The following is a 5,996-nucleotide window of genomic DNA, read 5'->3' as shown; positions in this document are numbered from 1 at the left end:
GGAACAGGAAAGCTTAAGCAGAAACCCTGAGGTTGTGGTCCGTTGTTTCACGCGTGACCCCCTGGAGGCCGGAGGGGGCAGGTGGGGCCTGAGGACTCCACGCTGGAAGGGGGTTGCGGGTGGGCAGCTGTGGCCGGGCGTGTCTGGCTGCAGCTGGAGTCACCCTGGGGTGGGTGTGCGGGGAGGGGGAGCAGGTGGGGAAAGGCAGTCTGCAGGGTGAGGGAGAAGCATTCGGCGTCAGGGTCCTGGGCCGCCGGGAACCTGTAGTACACGGACATGCGGGTGGCCAGTGGGGAGGGGACAGGCCAAAGGTGAGCAGCCAGTGGCCGATAGGACACCTCTGGGTCACGGCCAGTGCCTGTGTGCAGGCCACCACTGCCACACACGTAGGCCCGCAGGCCCCTCCGTCCCACATTTGCGTGCTGCCTTCCCAGCTGTGGGACAACCCGTCCCATCGGACCCAGGGCCCTGGGGGGTGGCCGTCCCCAGCACTCTCAGCTCTCTGGACATCTGCCCCAAAGCCAGGTCTCTGCAGCTGCTGGCCCCAGAGTGGCCTTGGCAGCACCCTCCCTGGAGGGGCTCGGGCTGCAGCTGTCTCGCACCCTCCGTCCAGGGCTGGGACGGGATGCCCCCCTCTGCAGCCCTGCCGGCTGGGCCCAGGAGTGGGTGCCGCAGGGCTCAGAGGCCTGGTGCCCTGGCCTTGGCGAGCAGAGCTGGGCCCTCCGAGACCCTGGGGTTGGAGTCCCTGGGTCGCCTTCCTGGGAAGTGGGCTGTTCCGGAGTGGCCATAGCATGTCCTGGCCCCAGCCATGTTGTGGCCCCGCCCTCTGCCGTCCAGTGCTCCTCCCCTCCCAAGGCCTTTCTCTTGTGCTCCGCCCTGCGTCTGGTGGCCTCCCATGGTCTGAACATCACTGGGGTTGTCACTGGCTCCCCCATGGGTTCTAGCGGGTCTCAGGTGAGGCCAGGAGGAACAGGATCCTGAGTGAACGCCCAGGGTCACCCAGCTGGGAGGTGACCTCCCTGGCGCCTGTCTGACAGCCACCCACTTCCTGGGGAAGTGGCCCTAGGAATCCAGGGTCAGGCTGTGCCTGTGCTTAGGTGTGAGCGGGTCCTCCTGGGCCTGGCTGGGGACAGCACGCTGCCGTCCACCAGCTTCACCACAATGCTGGGGTCAGCTGGGAGGAAGTAGCCTGCTCCCCATGTCAGCCCTGCTCCCTAGGGTCCCTGAGCCCACCCAGCCCTATCAGTGCCGGGGTCTTTTGTGGGACTGGAACAGGGCCAAGTGCTATGCTGCGGCTGTCTGGGGACAGGAATTTGCCCACAGGTGTGTGGGTCCCGGGCAGTCCAGAGGCATGTATGTGTCCCTCAGGGCCAGAGCCCAAGGCTGGCCAGGCTCTTTTGCCACCACACGTGTCACACTGGGCGGTGGGACCAGGGCATGCCCGCTCATCCTGCAGGTGGGCTTTCCAGGAGGTCTCCTGCCGTCCTTCCCCACGCTGACTCACCTCGGCCAGCTCAGCCTCCCCCTAGGGTCCTGAAGCGGGAAAGGGAAGGCCTGAGCAATGGTGGGCTAGGGGCGGTGCCAGCCCAGAAAGGACAGTGCAGGTGGCCTCAGGTGTGCGCACACCCATCTGTACACAGGTACACACTCATTCGTGCCCACACACACACCTGTTCACTCATGCCACAGGTACATGTGTGTCCTGACCTGTTGCAGCCTCTGGACCACTGGGGCAGGCAGGGACTCCAGGTGGGCCCAGGTCCACTTGGGTGGCTGAGCTGTCACCTGTTGGCCCATTGGTGTTCTAGCCAGTCTCTTAGCAGGGTGCTGTGACAAGGTGCACCCTTCACCTACTCCCCACGGAAGGTGGGGGAAGGGGACTGGCCAAGGTCAAAGGCTTGTCTGTGTCTGTGGCACCTACTGTGGTCACCCAGCCCACACCAAGCGCTGGGCCACAGAGCTAGGACTGCAGGCGACCTTCCTCGTGGGGTGGGGACGAACCAGGAGGTAGGGCAGTGCCCACGCCAGCAACGGGCAGGGCCAGGGGCAGGACCCCAACACCAGGGTGCCCAGGTGAGCTTTCTGAACCTGCTTGGCACATCCTGGGACCCCGAGCTGGCCGTGGGAATGGGGGGACAGTGCCAGGAGCAGACCGATAGCTCCACCTCCCAAGAGCTGCGAGGCCAGCTCCACCCCTTCTCTGCCGTCCACTGCTCAGTCACCAGTGACGCTGCGGTCGCACCAGCCTGCCCAGATTCAGGGCTTGCATGCCCTGGGCCCATGCACCTGCCTGCTCCTCCCCGCCTCTCCAGGTGGCCCCACAGGGGTGCTTGGATTGGTCAGGTTCTCAGCAGGCAGCAGGGCTGATGGCCACAATCCACCTAGACCACCTGAGGGGCTCTGGAGAAGGGCAGATGGCCAGGATGCTTCTCCACAGAGCCCGGCCTGAGACCCCGCCATGCCCTGCGAGGGTCAGTACCTCCTCTGGCAAAGCCACCGACTCCCTGCTCCCACCCCCATCACAAGTCCTGGGCCCCTGGGCAACAGCAGCACTGTCTGCCCCCCGTCCCTTCGTCTACCCCCATCCCCACCAGCCCCATCCAGGCCCGCGGGCCACAGCACTGAGAGGCCGCACCCTCCGGCTCCTCAACTGCTCCCTGGGGACATCGGAAGGGCAAGGCTGGGTTAGGCTGGCCCAGGACCAGGTTCACCCCCGGGGCTGCTGCGTGGAGGGGCCAGCAGGCCTGGGACCGGGAGGGGGGCTCGTCACTGTCCTGGGTCTGAGAGGGCTGCAGAGTGGGGCCTGCCGCCTGTTGTCCACGCTCTGTGTTGAGGGACTCGGGCCGGGAGAGGTGTGGTGTGTGTCCTGCCTGCAAGTCCCTTGCTTGGGGCCACACTGCAGGGGCTGCTGGGTCGCAGCGGGACAGACTTGGCCTCACCGAGGGTCATAGGTGGGGCGTGGAGGAGCGGGGTACCCAGGGGTCTGATCCTGCAGGTCCACATCAGAGAAAGGGGGTCTACACGCTGCCCGCCCGGCGGCCACTGCGGCACTGCTCGGGGGTGGAGGTGCTGCCACCCCGTTTCCTGAGCAGTGGAACTGCAGGCTCGGCCTGGCCTGGGGGCTTCATTCTTGTCACCCCCTCCTGTCACCATGGGCCCCGCACAGCACCACCCAAGGCTGCCGTGCCAGCAGGACCCCACCCCCAGCAGGCTCACCCTGGGCCCTTCCCGGGCAGAGGGCCCTTTCCTGGCAACAGTGAGAACTGCTGAGGGGACACCCCCGGGGCTGGCATCCCCAGTGCCCTGTTGGGCAGCGCAGACCCAGCCCAGCCCACTGCAGGATCGGCCCCAGTTACTGCAGCCGTAGCCCTGGGCCACAGGGGGCACCCCAGGACCGGCTGGGCTTGGGCAGGGCATTCAGCTCCTGGGGTGGCCCCCTGCCTGCTCCCTGCCACGCTCAGGCATGCCTGCTTGGGGCTGACACCCACAAGGCCCGGCCACCACACAGGCACCCTGGTCCCTTGGAGCAGATCAGGAGGGTCCAGTCGGCCTCTGTGGGGAGAGGCCCTGAGCCAGGGCCCCCAGGCATCATGTCCAGCTCTGGCACCGTGTGTGGGGCCATGCCTGCATGTGGGCGGTAGCTGGACTGGTCAGCACCTACGTGCCTGGCAGGGTTGGCCGGTCCCTGGGGAGGCCTGGGTCCCAGCCAGGCTGGTAAAGGGTGGGGGCCCAGACTTTGGCCTCTGGCACTGACTGCCCAGGCCCTTCAAAGGGCAGAGTAGGGGCTCTTTATGGCTTCCTGCCGGAGAAGGACCTGGCTCAGGAAGCCATTGTCCCCACACAATGGGCCCGTGGGGACCCGGGAGGGCAGGGGCTCCAGACTGGGACCAGCCCTGACCTCGACCTTGACCCTGGCCTCCCACTGACACTCCATGCACAGTGCCCTCACTGCCCTGCTGTCTGGCTGTCCAAGCCAGTGAGCAGCTCCTGTCTAGGGGCAGGACACCAGGAGGGGCCCCAGCTATGGGGAGACAGCCCTGCAGGTCACAAGGGGGTGCTCTGCAGCCCAGGTGGCTCATGGGCAGGAGGGGTCACCATAGGTGACAGAGAAGCCATCACAGCTTGTGTCTCTGTGTCCCCTGCAACCCGAGGACCCCACCCCTTGGATTCCCCTCCCAACCGAAGCCCTTCCCGGGGACATTCCCTCCGACCCCACCGAGGACTCTGGGATGTACGTCTCCCACTCGCTGTCCCCCAGAGTGGCCTCAGCGAGCACTGGCAAAACGCTGGCCTGGGTTGCGTGGGGACCTGGCAGAGGGGAGCCCGGCCAGCAGGGCGCCTGGAGCAGCAGACGGCAGGGGAGGGGCGGGAGCGGGGTCTGAGCGGGCGGGCCTGTGGCCGCAGTGTTAGGCGATGGGGAGCAGTGGGTGCTCAGGGCAGCCGGTGGGACAGTCCGGAATGACAAGGCCGCACAGGGTGGCCTCCTGGGCCCCCTCGGTGCATGCTGGCCCTGGGCAGGGAGGCTATTCAGATTCTCCAAACTACTGTCTCTGGCCCTGGCCTGGGACTCTGAGTGTTTGGGGGTGCAGCGTGGTGTTCACATGACTCAGGCTACAGGAGAGCCCGTGCATACGCATGCACACGCAGTCACGCCAAGCACCCCCAGCAGCACTGTGGGGCCCGGCCAGCAGGCGGCGCTGTAGGATGGCCAGGCGGAGCGGAGCGGGCAGGGAGCCTCTGGCCACACGTGGGACGAGGACCCTCCTGCGAGCTCTGCATGCGTGTTTATGTGGGGAGCAGCTCCACGCCAGGAAGGGCAGGAGCCCCCTGGATCGACGGTTCCTCTGCCATTTACATCTGCCCCGGGGGCGGTCCCCTGATCAGGTGGAGTGAACCTCAGGGCCTCTCTGCCCCCCACCTGTGGTTCTGCCCTTCCCCTGGCTTCCCCAGGCGCCCTCGGGCGGGGGAGGGGGGAAGCAGTGGGTTCTGCCCGTTGGCGGCTGAGGGTCCTAGGTCTGTGCAGTGGTGACATCCCTCAGGAACCCTTTGTAGGGGGGAGGCCAGGTTTCCCAAAGGAGGAGCTGGGCAGGCCCCAGGGGGCGCAGAAGTGGCAGGTGGGCCCCCGACCTGGGGCTGGGTGGCAGAAGATGTGCGGGGTGGAGGGCCAGGTCCCTGGGGTTGGGGTGTCGTGCCCGTTGCAGTGTAGGGGGACAGTGGAACCCATGGGTGGGGAGCAGTGTGTGGCAGAAGTGGGGGGCTGTGCTCGGCACTGGTGGGCCCTGGCCCCACCCTGCTGGCCGTGGGCAGCCAGGACTGGAGGGTTGGACAGACAGGTGAGCGCCTCAGCCTGCTGTCTGGAGTGGGGGGTGGGCCCTGCCCCGTGAGGAAGAGCCCGCTGGGTGGAGGACAGCAGGGGTGCAGGCTGCGGGTCCTGGGAAAGGGCGCGTGAGCAGCCAGCTAGGTGCGGGTTGGGACAAAGGCGGGCGGGCAGGGCTGCCCCAGGCCAGGCCCTCCAAGAGTCACCTCTGACCTAGAGTCCCAGCACCACAGGCCCAGACCACATGGCCGCAGGAAGCGGTGCAGGCTCGTGAGGCCACAGTCAGAGCTGCCGGTCTCCTTCCTGTGGCCTGAGCAGCCGAGCTCAGCACCGGGCAGGGGCCCGGCGGGCTGGCAGCTACCGATGCAAGACCCCATGTCTGAGGCCCGGCCTGGATCACCCACAAAACAATGCAAACGTGACCTGTGAGGAGTGGCTGTGCCCGAGGACGCCACGGGAGATGTCACGGTGGGCCGGGGAGTCCCAGGTAGCCTCTGGCGGGAGGGACAGCCACAGTGCTGGGGCAGAGTGGGGAGGGCGGTCAGGGCCAGGGCAGCGTGGACGGAAGCATGGCAGGGGGTGCCCTGGCTCGTGGGAGGGGCCGGGGGCCATGATCCCAAGTCACTGAGCTATGGTCTGGGAAGCCTCGCTGAGGTGCCCCACCCACACGGGCATTCTC

The sequence above is a fragment of the Pteropus medius genome, unplaced genomic scaffold (genome assembly GCF_902729225.1).
Source record: "Pteropus medius unplaced genomic scaffold, Ma_sr-lr_union100, whole genome shotgun sequence".
NCBI classification, from domain to species: Eukaryota; Metazoa; Chordata; class Mammalia; order Chiroptera; family Pteropodidae; genus Pteropus; species Pteropus medius.
Note: the sequence above shows the minus strand (reverse complement) of the source record.